The 12,855-nt window shown below is 30.8% G+C and overlaps 1 long non-coding RNA gene across 3 annotated transcripts in view; it reads right to left on the bottom strand.

Moving 5' to 3' along the window:
• The window catches only part of LOC146992740 (uncharacterized), a 38,655-nt gene that overhangs the window by 20,451 nt on the left and 5,349 nt on the right, over positions 1–12,855 (bottom strand). For 2 of the 3 annotated variants that reach the window (XR_015039059.1, XR_015039061.1), the window contains exons 3-5: positions 9,403–9,505; positions 7,526–7,580; positions 3,169–3,271 (exon numbers count right to left, since the gene is read on the bottom strand). This is a non-coding gene — a long non-coding RNA (uncharacterized LOC146992740). The remainder of the gene's footprint in view (positions 1–3,168; positions 3,272–7,525; positions 7,581–9,402; positions 9,506–12,855) is intronic. The other variant, XR_015039060.1, reaches the window with a different exon arrangement.

Raw genomic sequence — 12,855 nt, 5'->3', positions numbered from 1 at the left:
CACAGGAATGAAATTTTGTCAGCTATGTGAGATGTCCAATACCGAGAAATTCTGTAAATTGTAGAATAGATCTTGCGTCTGAAACCAGACGAAAAGAAAAACATAATTCAAATACTTTACTTTTAGCCTTGAAGCAGGTATTCTATATTAAACTGTCTTAATGCACATACAGAATTAGTAATATAATACCTCAAAATATTGTAAGAACCAAACACGCATTATATAAACATTATAAAAAAGTGTATATACATTTATTAGTGTTACGAGGGTTTATTATGAAATAGTATGTCACTTTCAGTGAAATGATAGAAATTTTCACTCAGGGAAGGGACATTCTGTTTGTCTGCCTGGGTTCCATCCCAGCTTCTGTTACAAAAGTTTCATAGAAGAATTTTAAAAATCCAGAAATGAAACTTATGAAGAAATTATTGAACATACCTGGTTCTATGATTTAGTCATTCTTACAGACATAATAACTAAAATCTTAAACTTGAGGGGGGGGAAGAGAACTAAACCAAAGTCTTTGAATTAAAGGCTATTATAAATTCATTTTAAATCAAAATTAATTTTGTGAAAATATTACACAAATATAAGGAATATACATAATATACCATAATGTAATGAACGTTTTGCCACTTTGGAAAATCTGGAGAACTAAAGTGTGAAATATAAGAAAACTGAAACAAACATTTGGAAAGTCTCATCGAACTTAAATTAGTTTTCAAATTAGATGTTTTGAGTGTATTTAAAATTAGGCCAACTACTTCCTTCACTTCAAACCCATTACATAATACTAGTATTTAAGAAAAATGGTAAAAGATTGAAAATATGTTAAATAACAATTCTACCGATCTAGAAATGGAAATAACTAATTTTCATCCTAATTAATATCAAGAATACCACAAAAAGCCCATTTGAATAGTCCTAGATCAGAAAAATCATGAACTGTTAAACTTTTAAAAAGATAAATTCCTGCTTTCGATTTACGTGAAAAGGTGAAAGAGGATTTTCAAGAATGAACTTGTTAAAAATCAATGTTCAGATACAGGATAACAAACAAACATCCGAACGACTGCATGGATTTAGCCATAACATCGCATGTACTAGAGAGGGAAAATAACTCGCAGATGAAATGCAGTGTTAAATTTCACATTAAAATATGTTTTCCCTGTATTTAATTTTCATCTTGCTGAATTTTTTGTAAATAATACAAAGAGTATACCTTTTCTTTAACATTTTATACCACACATTTTTATACTTTGTGTAATGCACTAACAACTGAAATATTAAAATTGCAATATATAATTGCAGCTAGCCAAAATTCTATAAACTTAATATTGGCTCCCAATAAGTTAAAGTTGCGAATAACTGCACCAAGGGAAGGAATGCAATTTTATTTCTTTGTCTGTATTTGGTTTCATTTTTATGTAGAAAGAGTTAAAAATAGGTTATCTAGGTAACAAAATTTAAACACACATTTTCAGTAAAAATTACAGAATAACAGATTTTGTTTCCCTGAAGACGCAACATCTCGCTATTCCAGCTATGATACAGACTGCATACTGTCATAGAGAAATTCCTTTCTTAAACAGGAAATTCATATACTTTAATCTGTTTTTACACAAGTACTGTTTACGACTAGTCCATGGTCCAGGAGTAAAATACTTTATAGTACACCCATCTAAATTTTTATTACTTCGGGTCATCTCTATAGTCTGTTTACCTATCACGACTAAACTCCCAACCTGCATTCCACATAACTCATACGATTCTTCAAGTGATGTTTCGTAGTCTATCATTTTTAATACTGCAGGTACTTGCTGAGCGCAAACTCGTAAAGTGTGATTTCGCGTATAGCAGTACTTTAAAGGATCCCATTTAATTTGTCCACTGCTAGAATTTCATTCATACGTGCTGCAGCATTCAATCATCAACAATGGAAAGAATTTATCTGCTACTTTAAACAATTTCCATCAACTGAAAATGAAGTCCAAAAAATCTTACAAATCTCAAAAGCAAACGATGCCGTAGAATTTTCACACATGGAAGACAGAGAAGTTAAACAATGAATCAGAAAATTACAAAAGAAGAATTGGAATCTTATAAACCCCCTTGATAAAAAAAGTGCTCATTACGAAGAAGAGCTTTTAACTGAAGATAAGATGAAGGAAATGTTAAATAACACAAAATCAACGTCTGATCTTATAGCGGAGAATGACCCAATTAAAGAAAAAAACAGGACACTTTAAAACAGCTACTGGGAAACATGTGCTCTTTACAGCGACATGCATACAGTTGCATCAGTCATTCTTATAAGCAAAGGACATCAGCTTTTTGAAAAAATAATTCTGTCATGCATTTGCCAAGAGAACGGAAAGAAGTCCGAAAGAAATTTCAGAGTGCTTTGCAAAACAAAGTTGAAAGTCAATCTGCAAAATTTTACTTCGATAATAATAAAACATCTCTGATTTGATTTCAAAATGAATTTTTATTTGTGGAATCACTTTTAAACAGATCTTCGCAAATTGGTTCATAAAACTTCACAATTTGCAGCTCCACTAACTTTCTATACCAGTACTCATTAAATTTTTATTTACATTTCTTTTTTGTTGAACATTTAACTTTCAATGGTTTCAAGAGAAATAGCACTTGATAGAGAGACTCTAAATTCGGAAAAAATCTGAAACAAAATTGGTTTATACACAGGCAGTGCAATTACACTGACCTGTTGGGAAGAGGAGACCCTGTTGGACAGGGAATATATTAGGCCACACAGAGAGGAAAATGTTTAGCCTCCTCCTCATAATGCAAAAGGAGGCCACTCGGGAAAAAATTACACTACAACAGTAATTTTGAAACCACTACGAAGCAACAGAACTCTAAGAAATCTCAGACTTCTGACAATTATAGTGTGATTAACAGTTCGACCTAACTTCGAATATTACTATACAATATAAAGAAAGCACCAATTCAGACACTTCAATACGGAATTCAAAACCTAAGAAATTAATGCATAAATGCTACCCTAAACATTAAAACGTAATATGAAGCGTTCACGTAAAATAACTAGTAAATCTCCAATATAAAGCTACTTGTGAAAAAGGACATACAAATTATAACATTCAAGCATTTCTAGTGGAAATAAAGTTAACATAAAACAAGAATTACCAGCCACAGATGTCTTTTTGCTCTGCACCATTTCTCCGTTCTTTTTGTTTCACGATATCATGTTCTGCAATCCAAAAGTGCACAAAAGTGATGACAAATTACACTAGAAGAGGCCAAGGGGGAAAAAAGAAATCATTAGATTTTAACTACTTTGACATTAAAGAATAATTATACACAAAGAGAAATAGCTAATATTGTTTCTAAATATATAAAACTTCAAAAAGTAGCTTCTTTGTTTTAAATTCCAGCAATGTGCTACATTGTTAGTAAAATCATGACTGCAGTCGATAGAAAAGCAAATGATTTCCCTAATACGACAGAAGTATAGTTAGCAAATGGGGTTTTAATGTATGGGTACAACATGAACAATGAAAGGAAAAATATTTAGACAGTTATTACGGATAATGACCTTCGAGAAGAGTAAATAATTTCAGCCCTGGTAGAAAGACGGCACCAAAAGAAAATAAGCAGGTAATTTTAAATGACAAATAAACAAAATAAACTTTACTGTTAGCTTTGAAGCAGGTGTTATACATTAAACTATCTTAATTCACACACAGAATTAGTTACATAACAGATCAAAAAAGAGTAAGAATCAAACTCGCAATATATTAACATTAAAAGAGCTATACATATACACTTTTAAAGATTTTTTTTTTAAAAAAAAGCTCAAAAACACTATTCTAAACACAGATTTCGAAGAACATCTTGGAAACAAAAGTCATAAACCATAAAAGAAATATTTCATTGAGAATTTTAATGTAAGAACCGTTTCTAATTTTACATTCTTTATTTAGGTACTGTTATCCCTGAGAGAAGATAGCTTAGTCCAATGTACCAAAAATTATCCTGAAATATTACCATGTCACTTTAATGAAATTATAGCAATATTGAACTCAGGGAAAGAACATATTGTCTAGCTGCCCGGGTTCGAGCCCAGCTTTAATACAGCAAGCCGAAACACATCAAATGCCATTGAATTAAACAGCATTTTGAAACATCGCAAAAAATTTAAATGCAATTTCGTGGAAGAGCTATTGCAATTACCTACATACTAAAATTGTGACCAAAAATTCAAGAAAACTAAGATACTCTTTGTCTGTTTCGAAGGAATCAAAGTCATATACTAATGTAGGGATGCTCAACTTATTGTACTATAACATAAAACCTAAACACAGGAATGAAATTTTGTCAGCTATGTGAGATGTCCAATACCGAGAAATTCTGTAAATTGTAGAATAGATCTTGCGTCTGAAAACAGACGAAACTTAAAACTTAATTCAAATACTTTACTTTTAGCCTTGAAGCAGGTATTCTATATTAAACTGTCTTAATGCACATACAGAATTAGTAATATAATACCTCAAAATATTGTAAGAACCAAACACGCATTATACAAACATTATAAAAAAGTGTATATACATTTATTAGTGTTACGAGGGTTCATTATGAAATAGTATAATGTCACTTTCAGTGAAAAGATAGAAATTTTCACTCAGGGAAGGGACATTCTGTTTGTCTGCCTGGGTTCCATCCCAGCTTCTGTTACAAAAGTTTCATAGAAGAATTTTAAAAATCCAGAAATGAAACTTATGAAGAAATTATTGAACATACCTGGTTCTATGATTTAGTCATTCTTACAGACATAATAACTAAAATCTTAAACTTGAGGGGGGGGGGAAGAGAACTAAACCAAAGTCTTTGAATTAAAGGCTATTATAAATTCATTTTAAATCAAAATTAATTTTGTGAAAATATTACACAAATATAAGGAATATACACAATATACCATAATGTAATGTACGTTTTGCCACTTTGGAAAATCTGGAGAACTAAAGTGTGAAATATAAGAAAACTGAAACAAACATTTGGAAAGTCTCATCGAACTTAAGTTAGTTTTCAAATTAGATGTTTTGAGTGTATTTAAAATTAGGCCAACTACTTCCTTCACTTCAAACCCATTACATAATACTAGTATTTAAGAAAAATGGTAAAAGATTGAAAATATGTTAAATAACAATTCTACCGATCTAGAAATGGAAATAACTAATTTTCATCCTAATTAATATCAAGAATACCACAAAAAGCCCATTTGAATAGTCCTAGATCAGAAAAATCATGAACTGTTAAACTTTTAAAAAGATAAATTCCTGCTTTCGATTTACGTGAAAAGGTGAAAGAGGATTTTCAAGAATGAACTTGTTAAAAATCAATGTTCAGATACAGGATAACAAACAAACATCCGAACGACTGCATGGATTTAGCCATAACATCGCATGTACTAGAGAGGGAAAATAACTCGCAGAAGAAATGCAGTGTTAAATTTCACATTAAAATATGTTTTCCCTGTATTTAATTTTCATCTTGCTGAATTTTTTGTAAATAATACAAAGAGTATACCTTTTCTTTAACATTTTATACCACACATTTTTATACTTTGTGTAATGCACTAACAACTGAAATATTAAAATTGCAATATATAATTGCAGCTAGCCAAAATTCTATAAACTTAATATTGGCTCCCAATAAGTTAAAGTTGCGAATAACTGCATCAAGGAAAGGAATGCAATTTTATTTCTTTGTCTGTATTTGGTTTCATTTTTATGTAGAAAGAGTTAAAAATAGGTTATCTAGGTAACAAAATTTAAACACACATTTTCAGTAAAAATTACAGAATAACAGATTTTGTTTCCCTGAAGACGCAACACCTCGCTATTCCAGCTATGATACAGACTGCATACTGTCATAGAGAAATTCCTTTCTTAAACAGGAAATTCATATACTTTAATCTGTTTTTACACAAGTACTGTTTACGACTAGTCCATGGTCCAGGAGTAAAATACTTTATAGTACACCCATCTAAATTTTTATTACTTCGGGTCATCTGTATAGTCTGTTTACCTATCACGACTAAACTCCCAACCTGCATTCCACATAACTCATACGATTCTTCAAGTGATGTTTCGTAGTCTATCATTTTTAATACTGCAGGTACTTGCTGAGCGCAAACTCGTAAAGCGTGATTTCGCGTATAGCAGTACTTTAAAGGATCCCATTTAATTTGTGCACTGCTAGAATTTCATTCATACAGGCTGCAACATTCATCCATCAACACAGGAAAGAATTTATCTGCTACTTTAAACAATTTCCATTGACTGAAAATGAAGTCCAAAAAATCTAACAAATCTCAAAAGCAAAGAATGCCAAAGAATTTATACATATGGAAGACAGAGAAGTCAAACAATGAATCAGAAAATTACAAAAGAAGAATTGGGTGCTTATAATACCCTTGATAATAAAAGCACTCATTACTAAGAAAAGATTTTAACAGAAGATAAGATGAAGGAATTCTTAAATAACACAAAAGCAATGTCTGATCTTCTAGCGAAGATTGACCCAATTAAAGAAAAAACTGGACACTTTAAAAGAGCTGCTGGGAAACGTGCTCTTTACAACGACACGGTTACAGTTGCATCAGTCATTTTTATAAGCAAAAGACATCAGCTTTTTCAAAAAATAATTCTGTCATGCAACTTGGATAATAATAAAACATCACTGATTCGATTTCAAAATTAATTTTTATTTATGGAATCAATTTTAAATAAATCTTCGCAAATTGGTTCAGAAAACTTCACAATATGCTAAAATAGTTCAGAATAAGGGAAAAAATATAATAAAGTATGCTTAAAACAACTAAGAAAAAGCACATTTTGAGCAGCCTTAACAGAAGACAATTTGGCTCTACTAACTTTCTTTATGAGTACTCATTAAATTTTTATTTACATTTCTTTTTTGTTCAACATTTAACTTTCAATGGTTTTAAGAGAAACAGCACTTGATAGAGAGATTCTAAATTCTGGAAAAACTAAAACAAAATTGGTTTATACACAGGCAGTTCAATTACACTGACCTGTTGGGAAGAGAAGATCCCGTTGGACAGGGAAAATATTAGGCCACACAGAGAGGAAAATGTTTAGCCTCCTCCTCTTAATGCAAAAGGAGGCCAATTCAGAAAAAAATACACTACAGCAGTAATTTTGAAACCACTACAAAGCCACGGAACTCTAAAAAATCTCAGACTTCTGATAATTATAGTGTGATTAACAGTTCTACCTCACTTAGAATATTACAATACAATATAAAGAAAGCACCAATTCAGACACTTCAATACAAAATTCAAAACCAAAAAAATTAATGCATAAATGCTATCCTAAACATTAAAACGTAATATGAAGCTTTCAAGTAAAATAAATAACTAGTAAAACTCCAATATAAAGCAACATGTGAAAAGGGACGTACAAATTATAACATTCAAGCATTTCTAGTGAAAATAAAGTTAATATAAAAGAAGAATTACCAGCCACAGATGTCTTTTTGTCTGCACTGTTTTTCCATTCTTTTTCTTTCACGATCTGCAATCCAAGAGTGTACAAAAATTATGGCAAATTACACTAGAAGAAGCCAAGGGGGAGGGGGGGAAAGGAATCATTAGATTTTAACTACTTTGAAATTAAAGAAAAATTATACACAAAGAGAAATATCTAGTATTGTTTCTTAATATACAAAACTTCAAAAGTAGCTTCTTTGTTTTAAATTCCAGCCATGTGCTACATTGTTACTAAAATGATGACTGCAGTCGATAGAAAAGCAAATGATTTCCCTAATAGGACAGAAGTACAGTAAGCAAAAGGGGTTTTAATGTATGGGTACAACATGAACAATGAAAGGAAAAATATTTAGACAGTTATTACGGATAATGATCTTCGAGAAGAGTAAATAATTTCAGCACTGGTAGAAAGACGGCACCAAGAGACAATAAGCAGGTAATTTTAAATGACAAATAAACAAAATAAACTTTATTGTTAGCTTTGAAGCAGGTGTTATATATTAAACTATCTTAATTCACACACAGAATTAGAGACATAACAGATCAAAAAAGAGTAAGAATCAAACTCGCAATATATTAACATTAAAAGAGCTATACATATACACTTTTAAAGATTGGTTAAATAAAAGAAGTTTTAAAGTTAAATAAATAAATATGTTAAATAAAAGAAGAATTGGGTGCTTATAAAACCCCTTGATAATAAAAACGCTCATTACGAAGAAGAGCTTTTTAACCTAATATAAGATGAAAGAATTGTTAAATAACACAAAAGCAATGTCTGATCTTCTAGACGAGATTGACCCAATTCAAGAAAAAACAGGACACTTTAAAAGAGCTACTGGGAAACATGTGCTCTTTACAGCGACACGGTTACAGTTGCATTAGTCATTCTTATAAGCAAAAGACATCAGCTTTTTCAAAAAATAATTCTGTCATGCATTTGCCAAGACAACGTTAAAAAGTCCAAAAGAAACATTCAGGGTGCTTTTCAAAACAAAGTTGAAAGTCAATCTGCAAAATTTTACTTCGATAATAATAAAACATATCTGATTTGATTTCAAAATGAATTTTTATTTGTGGAATAACTTTTAAATAGATCTTCCCAAATTGGTTCATAAAACTTCACAATATGCCAAAATAGTTCAGATTAAGGGAAAAATATAATAAAGTATATGCTTAAAACAACTAAGAAAAAGCACATTTGGAGCATCCTTAACAGAAGACAATTTGGCTCCACTAAATTTCTATACGAGTACTCATTAAATTTTTATTTATATTTCTTTTTTGTTGAACATTTAACTTTCAATGGTTTCAAGAGAAACAGCACTTGATGGAGAGACTCTAAATTCGGAAAAAAATCTGAAACAAAATTGGTTTATACACAGGCAGTGCAATTAAACTGACCTATTGGGAAGAGGAGACCCTGTTGGACAGGGAAAATATTAGGCCACACAGAGAGGAAAATGTTTAGCCTCCTCCTCATAATGCAAAAGGAGGCCACTCGGGAAAAAATTACACTACAACAGTAATTTTGAAACCACTACGAAGCAACAGAACTCTAAGAAATCTCAGACTTCTGATAATTATAGTGTGATTAACAGTTCGACCTAACTTCGAACATTACTATACAATATAAAGAAAGCACCAATTCAGACACTTCAATACGGAATTCAAAACCTAAGAAATTAATGCATAAATGCTACCCTAAACATTAAAACGTAATATGAAGCGTTCACGTAAAATAACTAGTAAAACTCCAATATAAAGCTACTTGTGAAAAAGGACATACAAATTATAACATTCAGGCATTTCTAGTGGAAATAAAGTTAAGAAAAAACAAGAATTACCAGCCAGAGATGTCTTTTTGCTCTGCACTATTTCTCCGTTCTTTTTCTTTCACGATATCATGTTCTGCAATCCAAGAGGGCACAAAAGTGATGACAAATTACACTAGAAGAGGCCAAGGGGGAAAAAAAGAAATAATTAGATTTTAACTACTTTGACATTAAAGAATAATTATACACAAAGAGAAATAGCTAATATTGTTTCTAAATATATAAAACTTCAAAAAGTAGCTTCTTTGTTTTAAATTCCAGCAATGTGCTACACTGTTAGTAAAATCATGACTGCAGTCGATAGAAAAGCAAATGATTTCCGTAATACAACAGAAGTACAGTTAGCAAAAGCGGTTTTAATGTATGGGTACAACATGAACAATGAAAGGAAAAATATTTAGACAGTTATTACGGATAATGATCTTCGAGAAGACTAAATAATTTCAGCCCTGGTAGAAAGACAGCACCAAAAGAAAATAAGCAGGTAATTTTAAATAACAAATAAACAAAATAAACTTTACTGTTAGCTTTGAAGCAGGTGTTATACATTAAACTATCTTAATTCACACACAGAATTAGTTACATAACAGATCAAAAAAGAGTAAGAATCAAACTCGCAATATATTAACATTAAAAGAGCTATACATATACACTTTTAAAGATTTTTTTTTTAAAAAAAAAGCTCAAAAACACTATTCTAAACACAGATTTCGAAGAACATCTTGGAAACAAAAGTCATAAACCATAAAAGAAATATTTCATTGAGAATTTTAATGTAAGAACCGTTTCTAATTTTACATTCTTTACTTAGGTACTCTTATCCCTGAGAGAAGATAGCTTAGTCCAATGTACCAAAAATTATCCTGAAATATTACCATGTCATTTTAATGAAATTATAGCAATATTTAACTCAGGGAAAGAACATATTGTCTAGCTGCCCGTGTTCGAGCCCAGCTTTAATACAGCAAGCCAAAACACATCAAATGCCATTGAATTAAACAGCATTTTGAAATATCGCAAAAAATTTTAATGCAATTTCGTGGAAGAGCTATTGCAGTTACCTACATACTAAAATTGTAACCAAAAATTCAAGAAAACTAAGATACTCTTTTTCTGTTTCGAAGGAATCAAAGTCATATACTAATGTAGGGATGCTCAACTTATTGTACTATAACATAAAACCTAAACACAGGAATGAAATTTTGTCAGCTATGTGAGATGTCCAATACCGAGAAATTCTGTAAATTGTAGAATAGATCTTGCGTCTGAAACCAGACGAAAAGAAAAACATAATTCAAATACTTTACTTTTAGCCTTGAAGCAGGTATTCTATATTAAACTGTCTTAATGCACATACAGAATTAGTAATATAATACCTCAAAATATTGTAAGAACCAAACACGCATTATATAAACATTATAAAAAAGTGTATATACATTTATTAGTGTTACGAGGGTTTATTATGAAATAGTATAATGTCACTTTCAGTGAAATGATAGAAATTTTCACTCAGGGAAGGGACATTCTGTTTGTCTGCCTGGGTTCCATCCCAGCTTCTGTTACAAAAGTTTCATAGAAGAATTTTAAAAATCCAGAAATGAAACTTATGAAGAAATTATTGAACATACCTGGTTCTATGATTTAGTCATTCTTACAGACATAATAACTAAAATCTTAAACTTGAGGGGGGGGAAGAGAACTAAACCAAAGTCTTTGAATTAAAGGCTATTATAAATTCATTTTAAATCAAAATTAATTTTGTGAAAATATTACACAAATATAAGGAATATACATAATATACCATAATGTAATGAACGTTTTGCCACTTTGGAAAATCTGGAGAACTAAAGTGTGAAATATAAGAAAACTGAAACAAACATTTGGAAAGTCTCATCGAACTTAAGTTAGTTTTCAAATTAGATGTTTTGAGTGTATTTAAAATTAGGCCAACTACTTCCTTCACTTCAAACCCATTACATAATACTAGTATTTAAGAAAAATGGTAAAAGATTGAAAATATGTTAAATAACAATTCTACCGATCTAGAAATGGAAATAACTAATTTTCATTGTAATTAATATCAAGAATACCACAAAAAGCCCATTTGAATAGTCCTAGATCAGAAAAATCATGAACTGTTAAACTTTTAAAAAGATAAATTCCTGCTTTCGATTTACGTGAAAAGGTGAAAGAGGATTTTCAAGAATGAACTTGTTAAAAATCAATGTTCAGATACAGGATAACAAACAAACATCCGAACGACTGCATGGATTTAGCCATAACATCGCATGTACTAGAGAGGGAAAATAACTCGCAGAAGAAATGCAGTGTTAAATTTCACATTAAAATATGTTTTCCCTGTATTTAATTTTCATCTTGCTGAATTTTTTGTAAATAATACAAAGAGTATACCTTTTCTTTAACATTTTATACCACACATTTTTATACTTTGTGTAATGCACTAACAACTGAAATATTAAAATTGCAATATATAATTGCAGCTAGCCAAAATTCTATAAACTTAATATTGGCTCCCAATAAGTTAAAGTTGCGAATAACTGCATCAAGGAAAGGAATGCAATTTTATTTCTTTGTCTGTATTTGGTTTCATTTTTATGTAGAAAGAGTTAAAAATAGGTTATCTAGGTAACAAAATTTAAACACACATTTTCAGTAAAAATTACAGAATAACAGATTTTGTTTCCCTGAAGACTCAACATCTCGCTATTCCAGCTATGATACAGACTGCATACTGTCATAGAGAAATTCCTTTCTTAAACAGGAAATTCATATACTTTAATCTGTTTTTACACAAGTACTGTTTACGACTAGTCCATGGTCCAGGAGTAAAATACTTTATAGTACACCCATCTAAATTTTTATTACTTCGGGTCATCTGTATAGTCTGTTTACCTATCACGACTAAACTCCCAACCTGCATTCCACATAACTCATACGATTCTTCAAGTGATGTTTCGTAGTCTATCATTTTTAATACTGCAGGTACTTGCTGAGCGCAAACTCGTAAAGCGTGATTTCGCGTATAGCAGTACTTTAAAGGATCCCATTTAATTTGTCCACTGCTAGAATTTCATTCATACGTGCTGCAGCATTCAATCATCAACAATGGAAAGAATTTATCTGCTACTTTAAACAATTTCATTCAACTGAAAATGAAGTCCAAAAAATCTTACAAATCTCAAAAGCAAACGATGCCGTAGAATTTTCACACATGGAAGACAGAGAAGTTAAACAATGAATCAGAAAATTACAAAAGAAGAATTGGAATCTTATAAAACCCCTTGATAAAAAAAGTGCTCATTACGAAGAAGAGCTTTTAACTGAAGATAAGATGAAGGAATTGTTAAATAACACAAAATCAACGTCTGATCTTATAGCGGAGAATGACCCAATTAACGAAAAAAACAGGACACTTTAAAACAGCTACTGGGAAACATGTGCTCT

The sequence above is a fragment of the Stegodyphus dumicola genome, chromosome X2 (genome assembly GCF_044657685.1).
Source record: "Stegodyphus dumicola isolate Sdum_Otavi_A_Nest chromosome X2, ASM4465768v1".
In the NCBI taxonomy this organism is placed as follows: domain Eukaryota; kingdom Metazoa; phylum Arthropoda; class Arachnida; order Araneae; family Eresidae; genus Stegodyphus; species Stegodyphus dumicola.
The sequence above is the reverse complement of the archived record's forward strand: the minus strand, read 5'-3'. Positions and strand labels throughout refer to the sequence as shown.